Here is a 21,557-nt window from a genome sequence, read left to right on the forward strand (position 1 = left end):
CAAGACAAGACTACACTGAGTCCATCTCACCCATTTATAATAAATAAACCATAGATGCTGCTAATGATACATAGAAATTGGAACCCCTGTGTCCTGCTGACAGGAGTGTAAAAAGAGGCAGCTACTGTGGGAAACTATATCCAAGGTCCCCAAAATGTAAAAGTTAGAACTAGCATCAAATCTAACTATCTCATCCCTCAATATACGTCTGAAGGAAATGAATTCAGAATTCTGAGGGGTTGCCTATTTACTCGTATTTATTTTAACCCTACTTATATTAGCCAAGATTTGGAATTAGCCCAGGTGATGTTTAAAATTTTAGTTCATTTAAAAAAATAGTGTTTTTCCATAATAAATAATGAATTCAGTCAAGAGGGAGGATGAAGACCTGTCATTTGTAGGGAGATTGGTAGAGCCGGGAGACTTTGCGTTAAGACTAGATATATACAAAAGTATCTAGTATGTATCACTTGTTTCCTCTCAAATAAATTACAGAATGAGAACGTCCCCCACAGACGCAGTGTTTTTACTGCGTTCCTACCTGGTGGTGCTGTCTGCACAGATTAAGAAGGCTTCAGGGGGTGGAGTCTTGCTGGAAGAAGTTAGTCACTAAGGGCAGGGCTTGAGACTCTATAGCCCAACCCCACTTCCTGTTCGTTCTTTGCTTCCTAAGTGTAGATACAATGTGTCCAGGCTCCAGCCCCTGCCACCATGGCTCCCCTACCTGCTGCCTCATCCTCTGCCACAGCAGACTGCATCCCTGTGGAACCTTGAGCCAAAATAAACACTTTCTCCCTTTGGTTGTTTTTGTCAGGATATTGATGTCATCACAGCAACAGGAAAGCCAGCTACAACGTGCAGACACTAACATGGTTTTAAAAGAAGAGAAAGGGAACAGAAGATGGAGAATAAAGAGGGAGGTGCACAGAGAGTAGGAGGGACATGGGTGTACATGCAAATGGTATATGTATGTAAGAGCATGTTGTGTGATGAATTCTACGAACGCGTATGATTAATATAATCAGAATTTTTTAAAAAGATAGATATGGTCAGAGAACCCCATGGATAGTTCCTGTGAGGAAAACAAGAGGTCAGGAGGTGAGCCAGTCGCATGGGTGTTGGGAATCAGGAGTGGTCATTGCGTTGAAAAGGGATGTCAGTGCTTTGGTATGTATGCAGAAGACGATGAAGCAAAATGCTTGGAATTAAGTTTATAATGGGATTTGAAGGCAACGTTACATAGAGTGACAGTTAATTTTTAATTAGTTTAATTTTTAATTTTTTAATTAGTTAATAAGTGTAGGGTGAAGGGTGTGCCCATATTCCATGGCATAGGTGTGGAGCTCAGGGGACAACTTTCAGGAGTCTGTTCTTTCCCGCCACAAGGGGCGCCAGAGATCATCAGGCTTATGTGTCAGGTACTTTTCGCTGCTGAGCCATCTCACTGATACAACAGTTCATTTGACAGGACCTAGAGATGCCAATGAGTATGTCTGGAGAGAATCTCCAAACAGGATTGACACGTGGAGTGATAGCTGAGAGAGAAAGACCCTCCCTGGCTGTGGAAAGCACTACCCAACAGGTAGGGATGAAGAAAAGGAAGATGTCAGCCAGCGTATGAAGGCATCCTTCTTCTTGGGGGGGGAGGGGGGGGGAGATGCTTCCATCACCATTAGAAAGCTGACTCCAGCTTCGATGGTCTCTGAGTCTCTCTGAGTGACTTCTCCCATCAGCATCTGAGTGGGCGTCTTCACTGGCCGCCTGAGGCTTCCATCTTCTCTGCCTCTCTAGGGTACAGACAGCCATTGTTGAACTACGCAGCCTCTAGTTGTGTTCGGGTCCCACCCTAACATTCATGCACTGAGGTGGAGTGCAGAATAGGTGGACCAGAGGCTGATAACCTCAGGCCATTTACTTTCTCTTACTTTCCGGGGCAGGGGTGGGAGTGGGGGTGGGAGAGAAGCTGATGGCTTCTGACAATTAACTCCTGCGCAAGGGATTAAGAAAAGAAACTTAGTTACTTGGGCTCTTTACTCTTTGACTGGGGCACCTCTGACTGGCCTGAGAGGCTCCAGAGCTCAGTAACCCTTCATGAGCCAGAGAGAAAGAAATAGGATAAAAAGTAAGCCATCCCCGTGCGTGTGCGTGTGCGCGTGCACGAGCGCGTGAACACACACACACATCAGTTTCATCAATTTCACAAATGCACATGCATAGTTACATACATACACATATACCTACATATGTGTGTACGTGCAGACACATACATACACACACATATTTACAGATATGTACATTTGGTGAATAGAGCAAAGCCACAACAGCCACACTATTTTTTTTCCTCTCAGCCTTTTTGTAACTTCTTAGACAAAAGTTCTTTCTAAAATTAGCCCACAGATAAAATGTTACACAAAAAGGAGTTACAGAAGGATGTCCGTGGTAAGTTCAAAGCAGTGTTACATTCTATAAGCTCATTATAAGTTCAAAGCAACAGTTTCCCATGGCCTTCCTTTATCATGGTGCACACCTGTGGCTTCATCCTTGCACCTGACCTAGAATGAATGTTTTTCCTTGATCACAATTCTGCCCCAAGCCTGTTTCTCTCTTTTTTGTCCTGTAATTTATGAAAGCTCATTGTGTTCCTAATTATGCATCCTTTACTTACTATTATTCTATGAGGAGTGGGCACATTCTATTCTTGATTCTAACTATATTACATCTTCCTGGCAAAACAACTAAAATCGTCTCCTTAAACTTTATTCCTAAAATTATTTGAATCAAATCAGGAATTCTATAAAGTCATTAATTCATCTAAACAGCATTATTATATGAAAGTCAATCTTCACATTGATTGCAAGAAATTTGCCCAATAGGTGGGCTGGTGCCCAGGAATCACTGGGCTATGTAATAGTGACAGGAAAGTCATAACATAAGTGAGAAGCAATCCTGGGATGACGTCTCTGGGGTCCATGCCTCTCAGAGCACAGCTGTCACAGCCATGCAAAATGGTGGGTCATCTCCAAAAAAAAAAAAAAAAAAAAAAAACCTTAGCTGTGTTTTCTGTCTGCTAAGAATCAAAGAACAGCCTCCACTGAGCCCCTCCCCCCACGATAATATTCTACCCAAGCATGTGAGGCTAAAAGCCAGGATGAACCATCTGAAACAGTGACCCAAAATAAAAGAAAGGAGCTTTTGTTTCTCCAAGTATTTAGCCACAGCAAAGAGAAAAGGAAGTAATGCATATAGGACCACCTGTTTCAAACCAAAGAAGATGCACATGTGAGTTCCATGAGAAAGTCTCTGATGAGCTGAGCCCTTCGTTCAAGTCTAATGGGGTTGTGCAAAAAAAAAAAAAAAAAAATCTGCCATGAAATAGGGCATCACTTCCCTAAGTTCTTTTCTTAAAAAAAAAAAAAAGACGTATCAATGTCTGTTACATCATTAGTACATCTTATTCTTCCTGCTATAAAACTCCAATGTCTTGTTCTCCAGTGGCTTCATAACTGATGCTGGGAAAACCCGCTTGACATGAAGTGCTCTTTACAAAGTGGTATTGCTTCAAAACGGTAACTCCAGGGACTGGAGCGATGTCTCAGTGGTTGTGACAGCATGCTGCTCTCTTGTGGGCCTGAGTTTGATTTCCAGCATCCATGTCAGCTGACTTAAAACCACCTGCAACTCCAGCTCTGGGCCTTCATGGGCACCTGTATACACACACACACACACACACACACACACACACACACACATCTGTGAACATGTAAAAATAAAGATAAATGTAAATATCCACAATAAATAGGACAGACTGATGGACGGACAGGATAGGATACATAGATAAGACCTGTAACCCTAGTTTTGCTTATTGCAGTTGGCCAGCCCATCCCACTAGTTTCATGCTTGATACTACCCATATATGCATGAGGTGCTTCTCTGGAGATCCCTAAGTGATGTATCAACATCTTACTAAAATCATCTTGGGATGCCACAGACACACTTAGGCTCTTGATGCCCTGCTTTCCTTGTAACAAAAATGAGCCAGTCCCATCATCCTATCTCATCCAAGGAAGAATCGGCAGTAATCACACAGCCACACGGTGGCGCTCCTGCTCTATCCCAGCGAGCCAGGTTCCCTGGAGAAAAGATCGGATCCAGAGCCGTGTTTGCAGGGGTTTTCAAAGCTAGCAATGAATAAGCAGCTGCAGAGGCATACAATTTAAGCCAAGAAGATTGCTGAGGGCCAGTAGAGGCAAGTTTACAGTCTTTGTGGTCTAGAAAAGTCCCTGTTCAGACGCCGCCTCCCTTTCAGGAGCTAAAAGTAGTCCCACAAATTCCTCCAGGGAAATGGGAAGCCCCTGGTCCAGCAGGAAAGGGCGTGGGGGCGGGGTGTCATTGTCGAAGCTTGACTATCCCATTTCTGTAATTCTCCCTACAGTAAAAGACAGCTGTGCCTTGCTGTTTTCTTTCTTTCCCGATCTTCGAGGTTGCTCTAAAGACTGAGGTCGCCCAAACCCAAGATGCAGCCTACTTACTTGCATGTTTTTGCACACCGGACATGACTCAGGCTGCGCCCAGGATGTCTGCTGCCCACAATCCTTTGGGGGACAGGATCTGTCTGTGCCTCTGTGCAACCGCTTGGTTTATCTGCTGGCGGTCAGAACTCTACCCTGTCATTTAAGACCCGAACTTAGCCACAGGTCTCAAAACGTCTTAATTCATGGGTTTCTCTACGTCACGTGATCTCAGTAAGAAAGGTTTAAAATGCCTTCAGGTTTTTACATTTCTGCTTTTAATGGGGGAAACAAACAGAACCAGATATAGGAGTAAGGTCAATGCCAGAGTTAGAAGCCATGGCTTCTGGGGCTGAGGGCATGGTGGGTGAAGCACTTGCTGTTCCTCGTGTGCACCTGAGTTCGGATTCCCCAGCACCCATGTAAGCTGGGCATTGTGGCATGGCCCATGGTTCTCGGGGGCTGGGGGGGGGGGGGTTTACAGATGAGAAGATCCCTGTATCTTACTAACCAGCCAGTTTGGTTGGAACAGTGACTTTCAGGCTCAGTTAGAGACTCTTTTTCAAATACTAAGTGGACTCATAGACATCTTGCTACATCAGTCATAAAGGAACATTTTGGAAGAATCAGAGCCAGAGGTCAGGGAGGACCGGAGCAAATGTGTGTTCCGGACACGGTAGGACCACTGCACTGGTGAACTCACAGCACGTGTACAAGACCTGCACAGGACCACGACAGTCAGCTTTGCAGCATGGAGGGACTCACAAGCCTATCACTTACTAAGGAGCATGGGCAATAGATGGCTTCTGGGAGGGGCAGACTCCATTTTTCTTTAAGGGTGTGGCCCCTGAGAGGTTGCCTAAGTTCCAGTGGATTGCCCATATCCATGAGTATGTAGGCAGCTCAAACTGCAACCAGTGGCTAAAAACAAGAACTTGGGAAGAGTTAGGGGAAGGAGTGAAGGGTGATCAAAACACATTGTATGCATGGATGGATTCTCAAAAAAGTAATAAAAATATTGTGTTTTCTAAAGGTAGGGAAGATTAAAGGTTAAAAGGAACCCATTTGATGTCAAACACCGGCGTGCAAGGGCACACACACACACACACACACACAAAGGCATATATATTCATGCACACACATATGCATATGCTCATATGCACACGCATATATACATGCACATATATGTTCTGGGGGCCAGCTCTGGAGCTCTGGTTCTCTCTTGAAGGTAGTGGGGTGTGTGGTGCGGGAGAGTGTTGGCATGGGCAAGACTTGATCTTGCGAGAGAGTAAGGTTGCTTTCTATAACAGCATTTACCTATCTTGATTTTTAAGTTACTCTGAGGGCAGAAGCTGCAGGCCTCTGGACCTATTGACACTTGTTGCTAACAGAGATGACTAGTGACTAGGTAAAGGATTTATTGCTAGAGCTCCGTCTCTAGCCAGGCATCCAGGAGCCCCTTACTGACTCGGCTGGTTAACTCTTTGTAAACCAGGAAAGAAATAAGAAGTCAGCCACACAGAAAACACACACATCAGATGAAATGGTCACATCACCTTTTATTTATTGCTTTTAGCTTTTAATAGCTTTTAGACATAAATTCTTACACACACACACACACATATGCATGCACATGCACACTGGTTGGGCCCAACCATCTGTCTCATCAACTCCACAAGTGTTCATGCATGCTTACATACATACACATACCTTCATATGTATAATAAACAAACAGGCATATACATTTGGATGGATTTATGAATAGATGGATAGGGCAGAGCCCTGTAAGCCAAACCATCCAACAACTTTATTTCTTTTCTCTGGCCTATGTATATGTTCTTAGAAAAAAAATCCTTAGAATATTACCCCAGAGGTAAAATGTTACATAAATGGGAGTTACAGACAGATGTTGATATTATGTTTAAAGCAGTGTTTCATTCTGTATGATCATTATAAGTTCAAAGCAACAGTTTTTCCATGACCTTGCCTCATACAGTGCACACATAGGTGCACAAAGGCTTTATCCTTGGACCTAAATGTTTTTCCTTGAACACCAATTTGTCCCAAGTCTACTTCCCTTTTTAGTGTGATTATGAGAGCTCCTTGTATTTCTTTTGTTTAGTTGGTTTTTTTGTTTTTGTTTTTGTTTGTTTTTTTGTTTTTTCGAGACAGGGTTTCCCTGTGTAGCCCTGGCTGTCCTGGAACTCACTCTGTAGACCAGGCTGGCCTCGAACTCAGAAATCTGCCTGCCTCTGCCTCCCGAGTGCTGGGATTAAAGGCGTGCGCCACCACGCCCAGCTATTCATTATATTTCTTACTAGCTAGCCTTTACTTACTATATGAGGAGTGGGCACATTCTATTCTTGATTCTAACTTTATTAGATATTTCTAGCAAAACATCTAAAACCATCTCTTAAAACTTTCCTCCTAAAATTATTTAAATCGAAGCAGGAACTCTATAGAATCATTAATTCATCTAAACAGCATTAATTCATGAAAGTTTATCTTTATGTTGATCTGCAGGAAGTCTGATTAATAGGGTGGACTAATGCTCAGGGATTATTATATTTATTTAATGACAGGAAAGGCATATCAGCTGCAAGAAGCAATCTTGTAATGAAGTCTTTTTGGGATGTTGTCTCATAGATCTCACCCATCACAGACCATGCAAAAGTGGGGTGGCGGGGGGGACACCTCCAGGAAGTCCACATGCTAGCTTTAGCCTATCCTCAATGGCTCCTGACATATGCATATGCACACATGTATACACATATATACATACACACATATATGCAGGCATATGTACACCAGTACACAGATACATGCACACAGTTGTATGCACACATACATAGAAATATGTATACACATATATACAGAGCATATATACACACATGTATCCACATGCACAGTACACACACGTATAGCATACACATATGCACATGCACACACACACTTACACACACACAGAGATACAAGTCTTGACTCGCACTCAAAGATGCGCCAACTTTCCTGAATTTCGGACGAGCAAGCAAGCTTCTCCCTTTTACACCGTTCTTACTTCTGTCCACCCACTCATTGACTCACACTGACCCACATCTGTGCTGCTGCAGCATTCAGCTCAGTGCCAGAGCCTCGGGACACTGTCACAGCCTGGGAGAAACGAAAGCACTGGCTGCCTGCCGCACCATAAATTGTCTCCCTTTCAGAGATAAGGTTCCAGACAGCAGAAAGAACACCCTGTGCAAACCTCTAGAAAATAAACAAGTTGGTTATTTTTTTGTCAACATAATTTTCAAGTTTCCCGAAATAAAAATAGAGTAGATTCTGCCATACTCCCCACTTTAGTGTCTTTGGAATGGCAGGCCCTGTAAGTCCCCCAGTCTCTGCTTGGCGTTGGGTTAGGTTGTAGACTACCTACATCAGTCAGTTTTACATTGCTGTAAGAAAATACCCCAGAGTCGTTGTTTATATTTTTAAAAGAGGTTCCCTTATTGTAATAGTAAAGGTTCAAGGGGACAGCATGTGGCTCAACTCTAGAGGAGACCCTCTTGGCTACATCACATCACAGTGAATGATAATGGCAGGTGCTTACGTAGGAATAAGCCACAACATCATAGAAAAGCCAGAGAGAGGCTGAGAAGGTCCAGGCTCAGACTTTTAGCATCATCCTCTCTTGAGATCTACCAGTCCTGCGGGAAATCTGAAGACACGCCCCCAAGTGGACCTACGGATTTTCCAGGAGATGCTATTCATTAAAGACTCAACCACTTTCCACACTGCCACACTGACGGTCAAGCCTCCGGCACATGAACACTTGGGAGCTAAGCCACACTCAGTGTACAGGATCACCCTTCTCACTCCAGGAGTTGACCAAGCTCATGCTAAGCAAACTTTCAAGGAAGACTTGGAATTGGTTGGACTGTGAGTTTGTGGAGAGCATCCTAAGGGCTGACAGGTGCCATGCCCTCAGATAGCTTTGCCATCCTGAGATTGGGGAGCAGGGAGCAAGCTAAACAGTACTTTAAACAGTAGTATGATGGGCCTTTCCCTCCTTACAGATCACATAGGCCTTTCCATCCCAGGGCACCTTGGGTCCCCTTCTAGCTGGTTCACCATCAGCATCAATAGATGCCCCCTACTCTGAGTCTTTTTGATCCCCTGGGCCTCTGAAAACAATTTGATTAATACATATTCCAGGATACTTGTTTAATTCATCCATCCCCAAGACAACACCATTGCCCTGAGTCGCTCACTCCCTCCTCTACAGTGATAAAAGTTCCAATTCCCTTGGAAGAGCACACTCATCCTCCTTCCTATCTACCCAAGGCCCAGCCAGCTTTGTAACTTGACTGAAGTGTCGAATGCCACCCTGGAAGCCTTGGGGAAAATAGGAAAAGCCAACCACTTAGTTCAAAGGTATGGAGTCTAATGGTCTTGTCAAAATGACCCTGTGTGGCAGGAATTGATTGTAGAACGTCAAGTTTCTAAATGGTAGCCTTCCCTGTCTCATCTCAGAAAAATACACTAACTTAGAACCAGACACTCTGTGGAGCCAAGTGACCATCTATCTCTGCAAATTCTTCTGATTTCCCAAGGAACTTTAGGCTCATCTTGTGGTTCTACTTTGTGGATCCCTGACGATCTCATATCAGGAAGATCTCATATTACAAGGACAGCAAGACTCGGTAGAATAAGACATTTGGGGCAGAGACTAATCTTTGATTGGTCAATGAGATGATTAATGTTGACTTTTGATAGAAGTAGAATCACTCATGAGACAAAAGTCTGGGCATGTCTTTGAGGAACTCTCTGGGCTCAGTTTGCAGGGGTGAGTGCACGTGCCTTGATTTTAGGCAGCATCGTCCCGTGGGCTGGGGTCCTGCAGTAAAAGCTAGCTGAGCATTCTTATTTTTCACTCTCTACTTCTCTCCAGGCTGGAGATGCCACATGACCAGTGACCAGTCGCCTCCTTGGAATCCTGCCCCCACCACGACTGGAGGCATCCTCCAATTGTGAGCCAGGACAAATCCTTCCTTCCATAAATGGCTTCTTGTCTGCTATGTTATGACAGTAACGTGAACAGTGACTAAGACTAAGTAGCAGTAATACATGCGATCTCTAAATCTCCAACCAACTCATCCAACGTAATTCAGCGTAGCGGATGAAAACGCCCTATGGAAACCTACATGAGACGTCACTGGGCTTTGATGTTCTTCTAAATTTATTAGAACAGACCATCAGTACATCCTCCAGAGGGGGAATCTACCCCCTGCCCCCATCTTAGCATGATCGGACTACTGGTCTCCTCCATATGGAAAGGGTGGATAAGATTACAATGATCTTTTAGCTTAAGGTTATGTGTGACAACTGCAACTCTCTGCGTTAGTTAGCCTCTCCTTCCTATAACAAAATGCTTGGGGGTGGTTAATTTTATCTTTTACAAAGAAAAAAGAAAAAAGAAAACAACCAAACCCAAACAAAAATCATTAAACACATAGGACCAATGATAACAAGATTTCGAGACAACCCTACCCAATAGTCGCTTCTAAACCTCAGCATCCATGTAGCTAAAGAGACTTGTTGAAATTTTAAGGAGACAAAATACAGCTAATTTGATTGACTTGAGTCCCATTAGGTGAAGCGGACTCATCTCTTAAGGCTTGGTTCTGCATGCATCCTCCTGGAAGGTGCTGTGCAGAGTGAGTGCTATCCACACAGCCTGGTTTGCAAGTGTGTTCCTCTTAGAGCCTTTGCCACCAGAGGCAGAGCTCAGTGGCCCCATGAACACAGCACAAAGGGTCATGAAGGTCCTCTCATTAGCAAAAAGCCCTGAACCGCTGAGAGTTGTAGGAATCGAGGATATGATGTGAAAGTATTGCCCACAGAATCCATCAGATCCACGTCAGAGTCCTCCCTACTCATCCTTCGTCCCATGATTCAGTGGCTGTGTCTCCCACCACCTGTGTATAAAGAGACGACCAGGAAGGCTGAGCTTACTCTTCTGCACCTGTCCTCTCAAGCTGTTTGAAATGTCCTTGGCTGGGTCATATGAGCACTGAGGACCTCCCGCCCCTGTTGTTATCATGAGGATGATGCAACTGATCTAAGCAGAGTGCGGTGTCTGCCAGACCCTACACTTGGAACTTCATGTATTCATTGCACTCATTCCACACAGCGCCTTTTAAAGTTGGCTTTACTCTCCCCATTCCACAGAGGAGAAAACTGAGGCCTTGAGGGGTTTAATCCCTGTTCAACATCGCCCAGCAACCAGAATCGTACACTACTGTTGTGTTTTATAAAGAGATAAGGAGAGAAGAAATATGTTTGGTGGAGGTGAGGTAAGGTGTGGGGGAAGAGAGTGCCTCTGTGGGCCCATGCTGAGGCATTCCTTCCCCCTGAGGGACCAGCCACACTATAGTGAAGTATAGAATAGAGTTTATTCAGGGCATGGGGAGAGAAGCTGAGAGGGGGGGGAGAGGGGAGAGAAAGAAGAAGAGAGAAGAGAGATAAGAGAGAAGAGAGAAGAGAGAAGAGAGAAGAGAGAAGAGAGAAGAAGAGGCTGGTCATGAGCACTTGGAGAGAGGGGGAGGGGAATGGAGGGGGGGTAAGGTACAAGAGGACAGAGCAGGAGCAAGAAGGCAAGAGAGAGAGAGGAAGAGGCCAAGCAGCCCCTTTTATAGTGAGTCAGTCACACCCGGCTGTTGCCAGGTAACCGTGGGGCGGAGCCTAGTCTAAATGCCAACACACCCCTCCCAAAGCCCCTGTAGCTTCTGCTACCTACCAGCCTCCACCTCTGCTCTCTCCTAACAGACCAACTGAAAGGTGAAATTACAGCGAAGGAGGAAGAGGTGTTACAGAGAAGCAAGAATGTTCTGAATAACCTTTTTTAAATGAATTGTCTTGAGAGGCATTAGGAAGGATGGAATTTTGAGTTGGAGCGATGCGATGAAGACATTTCGGCTGTGTTACACTGCGGATGGGGTTGACGGACCCGGGCGGGAATGAATTCACCAAAGACATTGGAATGAGGAAGTGGCAAGAATTCAGGGGCCGAGTCTACACAGCATCCCAAGGGGCTGCTTTTATGAGAGGGGAGCTTCTAGGGATTCATTCAGGAGGTGTCATGGTGTCCTGTGATAATTGTGTCTAGGGCTTTCGGTGGTTAGTGATGGCCTAGCCTTGAGACAATGATAGTGTTGTCCTGCATCAGAAACAGCTCAGCACAACTGAACCGGTATCCTGGTGTCCCTATTCTGAAGCTAGGGCTTGTGTGTGACAAACACTCTGAGGGGACAATGGTCCTGTTTGGAGACAGCAGTGACCTTGCTCTCAGCCCTGCTTGCTCCAAGGCAAGCCATCTTGTTCTATGACTAGAATGGTTCAGCACAGCACCCCCTTTTCCCCAGAACACTGCCAATGGGTTAAATCATATTATAAAAGGCAAAATGTTTATCTGAAGCATGAGAAACTGCCTGCGTTATCTGTTGCTGTGTATCAAATTACTCGAACATTTAGTTAGACGGAGTGTGTGTGTGTCACCTCATGGTTTGTAATGGCAAGGAAATTTTGGAATAGCTTAGCTAGGTGCTTCTGGATCAGGGCTTCTCGTGAGGTCCAAGCTGTCAGCCAGGAAGTCTGTCATCGAGCCCAGATCTGTTTCTGAGCTCATGCACAGGATGATGAAAGAAGGTCTCTGATGAAAGAAAGTCTCTGCCACTTGGGCCTCTCCATAGGTTGCTTGAGACTTGGCAATGGCTGCAAGCCATATATTCTGCCTAAAACTGTGTAACTGTCAGGGTACAGAGAGCAGACACAAAGGTGACTAGTGAAAGGGAGATGCCACATGAGGCCATCTTGCAGGCTGGCTATATGCTGCTCTGTCCAAGGAAAAACTGTTTTCTTCTGTGAATGTGGCAGTGTTGTTCAGCATACACCTCAGCCCTGCTTCTGAACTGAATTCTGAAATGTTCAGAAGCAGAAAAGCTATGTGGAGAGATCACTCAGTTGGTAAAGGGTGAGCGTGAGGGCCTGGGCTCACTCCTTAGAACCCGTGTAAAAAAAAAAAAAATCCCAGTGTGGTGGCAAGCGCTTAAATCTCAGCACTGAGAAGTCAGGGACAGGAAGGCCTCTTTGGATCAGGGCCAGCTGGCCAGGCCTATGGCAGAGCTCATGCCAGGGAGAGACCTTGTCTCAAAAACAAAACATCAACAAGAAAAAAAATAAAACAGACATGATGAGCAGCTCCCAGGAACAAATGATACCTGAGGTTGACCTCTGACCTCCACAGGCACATGCACACACACACACACACACACACACACACACACGCGCGTGTGTGTGTGTGTGTGTGTGTGTGTGTGTATGTGTAAAATGAGAGTTTGGGTTTCTTTTAAAACCCCAATTGTATGACTATGTTTTTGTTTTAATCCCAGGTGTGGACTATAGGGCTGCTTCAGTTTGTCCACAGCCATTAAGTAGGATTATCTTGTGTTGGGGTTGGGGGTGATGGCGTGATTTTTTTGCCAGCTGCAGATAGTTGAATTCTGAGGATTCTAGAGAGAGTATAAATGAGAGAGCCTGAGAGGGCCTTCAGCAGTGGCTGCTGCCCTCGCGGATGCCCCTCCAGATGCTGCCTCACTGTGTTTGCTATCGCTGGGCTGCTGGATATTTTAACAATGAAGACTGGACTTGTCCCAAGAAATCCGATGACCACAATCAGCAGGACGTAGCCTACAGAGGTCTATGCCCCCCTTCTGCTCTAACCTTCGTTCTCACCTACCTAGTGTATGGGAACTGGAAGGGATTGGGATAGAAAAGGGGTTGGAAAAGAAGTAGAGGCATAAGAACCCAATAAAATAATAAAATGAATACACCAACTGTGGGGTGGGGTGGGGTGGGGTGTTATATATGCTTGGTTCAGGAAGTGGCACTATTAGTAGGTATGGCCTAACCTACCACCGACCAGAAGTAGGGGGGAAAGAAGGGTAATAAGAAAAGGGAGTTGTGGACCTGTTTAAAAATAGTTCCTTGGGGCGATTCCACTCTTTGTTGTCAGGATACCAGCAGTCCAGCTCAATAGCAAACACCAAACATGAATCAGTAGCAGTCGTATGATCCAGCAGAAACAGCAAGGATCCGCCCAATCCAATTGGCAGGAGTCAGTGGAAGTGGCCAGAATTAACCATAATAACAGGAGAAGTTCTTTGGTGCATTTCTCTCTATGAAGTAAAGACCATCAAAGACCCAGGAAGACCAGGGAAGACCAGCAAAGACTAGGGAACACCAGGGAAGAAGTGAAGAAGCCAGAACCGACACCAATGAAGACCAGGGAAGATCAGAGAAGACCACTGAAGAAGCAAAGCAGCAAGACGACCAGCAAAGACCAGAAAAGACCAGCAAAGACCAGTGAAAAGGCTAAGAAGCAAGAAACAAGACCAGCAAAGAAGTGAAGCGTTCCATGGTGCATCAATGCAAGAGCTTCCTCCTGCTGATGGCGGGTTCCATTTGTATTCTTTCTAACCATCACACACCCTCTCAAGTGTCTGTTTCCAGCAAGATATCACATACCCTCTCACAAGACAGCTTCTGGAAAAACATGATGTGACACAAATGAATTGTTAACAAAACCAGAAATTTCCACTTCAGGAGGGAAGAGGAGGGGAGGGAAGACAATGGTTTATCTGGATAAAGTCAAGTTTAGGAATCCCTGAAGAATTAGAGAAAACAGTTTCTTCGTTTATCTCCTTGCCCCTGGGATGCAGGGTTGAGGAGAGATGCATGAGTGTGACCGCCAATGTGTTTAGGTGGCTGCTGCCCACGCTTTCCCCAGGCTACCTCCCGCTCCCAAAGCACAAACAAATGGACTAACGTCATTCCCTAGTCCTGAAAGTAAATACTGCTCTCGGGGATTCTCTAGTGGTTCCTACTGTCCCTTGAGGTCAGGACAATGTTCTGCAAGAATGGAAGAGGGACAGGGCCCTACACAGAAGCAGATTGGAACTGCTCAGTAGGCCTCTGTTCTGTGGCCAAGACCTCCTAGGCTGTGGCCTGGCTTCCCTAGCTAAGCTGGAGCCACAGTGAGTTCCCAGAAGCCAGAGCCCCATGATTCCTGTTTATCCGGAATCACACAGTCCTCTTACTGCTACAGGCTGCTGTTTCCCTGAACCTTTGTGTAGGCTTCCGCATCTTAACCATCACCTACCTCGCCACCACACAACCCCTCAAAGCCCTCGCCACGATCTGAAATATGTTCATTTTTTTTTCTTTGCTTTCTATTGCTCCCCCACAATTATGCCATTAGAATATTTTCCAGGAACCACAATAACAATACTTCCAGGCCTTTGATAAATATTTGTCGACACAGATGTTACTTTCATTGAGCCATTCTCCGTATCTCCTCCGTCCAGTCTCGCCTTTCACCTCTGCTATCTTGGTTCAAGACCTCCATCTTCTGAGCCATGTAGTTTCTCCAAGTTTTGTTATAATTAAAAATAATTTCTTTCTCACACAATATATTCTGATCCAAGGTTCTCCGTTATATCAAATTGATTCTATCGTGTTCCTGCTTAAAACCTCTTTAACTGAGAAAATCCAGGTTTTGTAGTATGAGCTTTAAACAGTGCTGTTCAGCATTGCTGCTTCGGTGTCCTGCCCACTCCCACCCCAGGTGTGCATTATGCCCTCTCCTTTCTCTGCCTGCTCTTTTTCTTTGGCATTGAGTTTCCTGAACACATTTGGCCTTTCCTGTTGCTCATCTTCTCTAAGCATCTCTACAAGCCAAGGAAAAAGGACAAGAGAAACAATGTAATCCTTTCCCTGTTGTAGAAGACCTAGGGCAGTCTGTCTCCATGTTTCCTTCTCTTGTTTTGTTTTGTTTTGTTTTGTTTTGTTTTGTTTTGTTTTGTTTTCGAGACAGGGTTTCTCTGTGTAGCCCTGGCTGTCCTGGAACTCACTTTGTAGAACAGGCTGGCCTGGAACTCAGAAATCCGCCTGCCTCTGCCTCCCAAGTGCTGGGATTAAAGGCGTGTACCACCACCGCCCGGCTTCCACGTTTCTTTCATAAACCCAAATCACAGAATGCTTTAACTACCAAGTTACATGCTTGGCACAGAGTATTCCCTCAAGGGAGAGATCATGCTTTATTTATCTTTATATCCCCTGCACTTAATTCACAGTAAATATTCCTTAAGTATTTAGTAAACGATATAGGTAGAGATAAGATAAAACTCCATTCTTGTTCCAGACTCCTTCTGGCTGCCAGAGGCAAGCAATCTTCTTCCTTCGTGCTCAGACAACAGGAACACAAGGCAGTGTCCAAGAACATTGTCCTTGTACTACTGGGACACGGTGGCACTCAAACACACAGACACACGCACACACTGGTTTTTCTAGACCATGTTTCTATATACATCCCTGGCTGTGCCAGTACTTGCTTTGTAGACCAGGCTGGCCTCAAACAGAGAGCCACCTGCATCTGCCTCCTGAGTGCTGGGATTAAAGGCATGCATCACCATGCCTGGCTGTGTTTCTCTTAACAAAAGCCCTTCTCCAGCCTTTAAAGTGAAACTTCTCTCTCCCTTTAAGGCGCTGTCAAGTCTCCATCTCTATATAATAATGTGTGGTTTCTGTCTAATGCTCTCCCACCCACAGCAAGGTCCAGCCACGTCCTTGAGGCTGTCTGATTCTGATAAGCCAAATTCTGAGAGGGAACTATGAATTATGGGTCAGCTTCCTTTTTAGACTGCCCACTGCAGCTTCTTTTATTGTATTTGTCAGATCTTGTTCATTTATTTTAATAATTACAGTGTATCAAACTGTGCTCCCTCCCAAGGGATATGTAGATGTCTCTAGACCTATGAATGTGACCATATTTAGGGAGGAAGAAACTCAGATGTTGTTAGTTTAAGGGGATGGAGTTGGATTCTACATGGCATCCTCTTTTCTATTTTCATTTTGTAATTTTTTCAGTATTGTAATTTTTTTCTTGATTTTATGGTCTTGCTGATCTTGTCCCAGTTTGGATAGACACTGGTGTGATTTCCTTTACATATTTTGCTTAGTAGGACAAGATTCTTGAACCTGTCCACTGATGTCACCTGTGAACAGGGAAATCATCCATCAGGCTCTCTTCAATGCTTCCCTTCCTCGCCTTATTCCCCCTCCTTCTGGCAAATCAATTATACATGTTAATTTCAGAATTTTTTTTCTGACAATTTCTGAATTATACATGTTAGTTTCAGAAATGTTTCTTATGCTTTTTGATGTTTTCCATTCTTCATTTTAATACCCGCACTCTGATTTATTCCCCATCCTTTAACGACCGTCTTCTAAAGTGGTTTTATATAACTCTCTATAATAACAACAGAAAAAAAATTAAGGACAACTTGCTAAACATTTCCTTTTCTGGTTCTAATCTCCCATTAAATCCACCTACTGTGTTCCTAATTTCTTATTTTTTAAATCAATAATTTTGACTTGACTCATCTTGTACATAAGTGAGATCGTTTCCAATTTCCCTACTGAAATTTTCCAGATTGCAATCTATTTTAAACAAATTTAACATACTTATTTTAACGTCTGCATCTCACAGCAGTCTGGTTTCCTTTCTAATATCAGGTCAGTTGGCCCTGTTTCTGAGCATGTCTGGTAATTTTTATTTGACTGTCAGACGTTGTACATTAAAAATAATATGAAGTCCCAGGCTGGAGATTTAGCCCAGCCATGGAATAGTTACCTTAAATAGCATGTGTGAGGTCCTGGGTTTGATAGCCAGCACTGAAAAACAAAAACAAAATACAAACAAACAAACAAAACTAAACCAAACCAACCAAACAAACGAAAAACCCGGGGAGATTATTGGTAATGTTATTTTCTTCCAAAGATGACTAAATAAATGTTTAGTTAAGTCACCTCCACTTGGAGGTGCTGCTGTGTATTTATTCAAATGTTAAATACTGGCCCCCCCAAGATCTGGTTACAGTCCCGAGATCACATTTTTACCAAAGGATGTTGTATAAACCTTGCTACCCAATTCAAAGCTATTGGTTAAATGTAAGTGACTATAGCCAATTACTGGGGAGAATAGAGGTGGGTGGGGCTTCGGCTACTGGGCTGGGGGTCACAGGTAGGGACCCTGAGAGGGAGAGAGAGAGGAGGAAGGAAGGGAAGGAGAAAGTAAGGAGGGAACAGGAGGTCTCAGTTAGACTAATTGGGCCAGGAGCACGGTGGTGTCGGTGGCGAGTGAAATGTCCCCTGAGGACAGACTGATGGAGCAAAAATAAGCCCGGACAAGACTCAAACAGCTAGCACTTGGGGAGCAAGACTGGGGAGTTAGATGACAGTCTAGCCTTAGCAAAATAGATTAGAGGTAATTCGCTCAGTAATTGTGCTAAAGCTGATTAAATAAGTCTAGTAGGTCTCTGTCTCAATTATTGCGGGGGTGGCTGCCAGGGTCAAATTAAAAATAATAGAGTAACTGATAACATTTATAAGCGACATGAAAACTGGTGAATATCTCTAGTTGCCCTGGATCCGGGTGAACAGTACCTTTAGGGGACTGGTCTGAGAGCCCAGGGTCCTTCTCAAACCCTTCGTTGGATGCTTAGCAAATCTGCCCTGGGATGCCTACCAAACCTGACCTAAGATGCTGCTTATCTGACCCTTCCAGGAAGCTTATCAAGCTTTAAAATCAATCAACCAATCAATCAATCAATCAATCAATCAATCAATCAATGCTTAGTTGTCCCACAACCTCCATCCAGCGCCTTGCTCTGCTACCCTCTTCTGACAGAAAGATTGTAAGAGCCAGAGTTGGCGTAGGGCCGACGGTAGGAACTGCTTTCTGGATATCGTAGGACAGCTGTACAAATGAACTCACAGCAGTTGAAACAGCACGGACAAGACCTTGCGCGCCAGCTCAAGCCAAACAAAATCCCAGCATGGAGTGCGGAGGTGAAGTCCCACCCCTAGCTAAGGATCCATTGGAAGCTGCCAGCTCCTGGGAGAGGCAGTTATTTTCTTCAGTAGTGTGGCCCTCTCTCTGGTGGATAGAGCAGCCCCCAGAGAGAAGACCACACAACCAAGAGCCTATGAGATATAAACTGTATTAAATGAGTTTGAAAAGGGGGGGGGGGCACAAACTTGAGTGGCTAGGAAGGAGGAATGGCCCTTGAATGGTAGGGGAACAGGGGTGAATATCATCAAAATGAACTGTACAAAATCTTCAAAGAACTAATAAAAGAAGGAGAAAAAAAATAGAAGCGGATGTAGAACACAGAGGTCAGGAGTCAGCAGCTGCTTCAATGGGAAGCTACACTTAGAACATGCTGCTCGCTCTCCTGCCCTTTACTTTCCCGGGACTCTGGCGCCTGCAGTCCTGGTTCCCTTGGTGATGCTCAACTCACCCATCCGTCCCCTGAAACCAAACGTGGTGCCTTTGGGCTTTTTCTGCTTCTCAGATTTCTTGGCCCCCGGGGCTTCAACTGGTTCGGCTGCCTCCTAACCGCCACAGAAAGAGTTGTTGTTACAGTTGTTGGGCTCTATACACCAGGCAGTTGCGCCCCAGCTACTGAATTCTGCCCTGCTGATGTGAACACAACAACCGAATGTCACTGAAGTGGCCATGCCTGTGTTCCACGTCAACATGGTTTACAAACACACAGAGCAGCCATGTTCACGATGGACACCAGCTGTTGTTTTTCTTTCTTTCACAGAGTCTATTTTGAGATGTTTGTTTGTTTCTTTGTTATTTGTGGTGGGGATTGAATCCGGGTTCTTACACATATACAAGAAGAAAGAAAACTACCCTTGGCGGCCCTGTGGACCACAGGACATACTTAGGGCTTAAATATGACTGTCTTCTAATATTATAAAGTGTCGCTTGTGTATTGTTCTTGGCGTTTTGTGGCAGAGAGTGGGGCTAGCTGATGTCTTTGATTTCTTTGTCTTGGGGTCTTGTCTGTTTTGCTTTTAGATTTATTTATTTATTTATTTATTTATTTATTTATTTATTTATTTAGTGTGAATACACTGTCTTCAGACACACCAGAAGAGGGCATCAGATCCTATTACAAAGGGTTTTGAGCCACCATGTGGCTGCTGGGAATCGAACTCAGGACCTCTGGAAGAGCAGCGCCTTTGTCTTAGTTTTAACTTCACACTTTCTTTTAACTTTCCTTTTCCAGAGCATTTCTCTTCTCATGCTTTTATCTTTATAGTCTGTGTGTCACTCTGCGTTAAATATGTCTCTTTCCTCTGCTTAGACTGGGTCTGATTCTGTTTTGTTATCCAGTCATGTCTTTTTTAATTATAGTATTTAGCCCATTTATAGTAAATGACTTGCTAGATGGGGCTGATTTTAATTTACTTAAATGCATTGCTTTTTGTGGAAGGTTCTCAATGAAGTCCAAGAGAGAGTGACTACAGAAAACTTACATCCCACCAGGATTTGGGTCTCTGTGGGTAGGACTTGATAAGGATTCGTGTATTTAGTATTCCCTGAGATGTATAAGTTTTGACATACTGAATATTTACGGTCAAATTGTAGAATCTGGTCAAAGAAAATCACCGAGGAATAAAACCAACATACTGCTCTTGTGGGGCCCTGAGGAGTCACAAGCCAGTTAGTGTGGAGGATTTTATTTTTCCCTTGTACCAACAGGCTCCTCCACCCCCCTGGCTGCTAGCTGTCGGCAGCTGGCCCTCCTTTCAAGAAGCGAAGGAGTTCAAGCGTGTGACATTTGGGACTCCCTCTGCTGCACAAAGCAATTGGAAAAAAAAAAAAAGCTGTTGTTTTATAGTCCTGGAGCTCCAAGATGCCCAAAGGGAGGAAGAACTTGTAAGAAGGGACCTTCATCGCAGACCTTCTCTTCTCTGTGCTAATAGAGGAAGCTTGGGAAGGAAGTCTGAGGGTATAGTTCAATTGGTAGAGTGCCTGCCTGGCATGAAGGAAATTCCTAGCTCCATTCTCCAGCATTGCACTAACCAGATATGCTGACACATGTCTATCATCCCAGTATTTGGGAGATAGAGAGATCAAGAGTTCAAGGTCAGCTACATAGTGCATTTGAAACCAATCTGGGCTTTGGGAGATCCTATTTCAAAAATTAATTAACTAATAATGAAAGAGTTTCTGTGGACCCTTCTCTCTTGTTACAGACCTGGAGTTTCCTCACTTCCTGTTTTGTCCAGCTTTTCAGGTTACACATTTAGATGGGAAGGGGCAGGGATGATATAGGGGTCTGACTCAGGAGACAGTGAAAAGGAAAGGGATGGTGGGATACATCTATGGCAGGATAATATGGGCTTCTCAGCACTGTAACAGGAAAAGTCCCTGGCTTGTCCTTCCACCAAAGGACGACTCATAAAGATCAGATCCCCATTACAAACCAGTCTGAGATGCTGGAGACTTCAGCTTGAGCCTGTTGAGCCCTAAAAGGCTAGTCTCGACTGACACAGCCCAGTACAGTATAGCTGCTATTCCTTAGTTTAGTTGATCATCAAGACTCCCTCAGGCCAAGTTCCCATTGGCAGTCTTATATCAACCAGAAGTCATGGACACAACTTTGCATCTTTCCAGAGCCATTTCACAGGCTCCAAGGAGTGTGTGTGGATGGAGAGAAAACATGGAGCTGGAACTAGAGAGTCTTGGATTAGAATATTCTCTCTACCCTGAGTAGCCATTAGACCTTGAAATGTTCTCATCCATGGGTTGACACTGCCCAGTGAAGTTGTCATGGCTCTCCAGAGGACGAATAGGTGGTGTCAGGAGATACGTAGATTTTTATTTGGTTGGTTATTTTGTTTTAAAGAATCCTGGGTGGTGGATCTGTGTGATGGTGGTGATTTTGTAAACCCAAACTCTGACCAGGAAAGCCAAGGACTGTGCTAATAAACCATAAAGTGCCAAGGCTACAAAGAAAGTCAAAGGCAAAATTTCCTCCTGTTCAGGGTTGTCAGGCTTTGACAGACAGGATGTAGCCCATCGAGACTGTAGAAGAAAATTTGCTCTAGTTGAAGACTACCACATGGATTTAAAGGTCAGTGCCATCT

This window comes from Mus caroli, unplaced genomic scaffold, assembly GCF_978045245.1.
Source record: "Mus caroli unplaced genomic scaffold, Mus_caroli_1 scaffold_13, whole genome shotgun sequence".
NCBI classification, from domain to species: domain Eukaryota; kingdom Metazoa; phylum Chordata; class Mammalia; order Rodentia; family Muridae; genus Mus; species Mus caroli.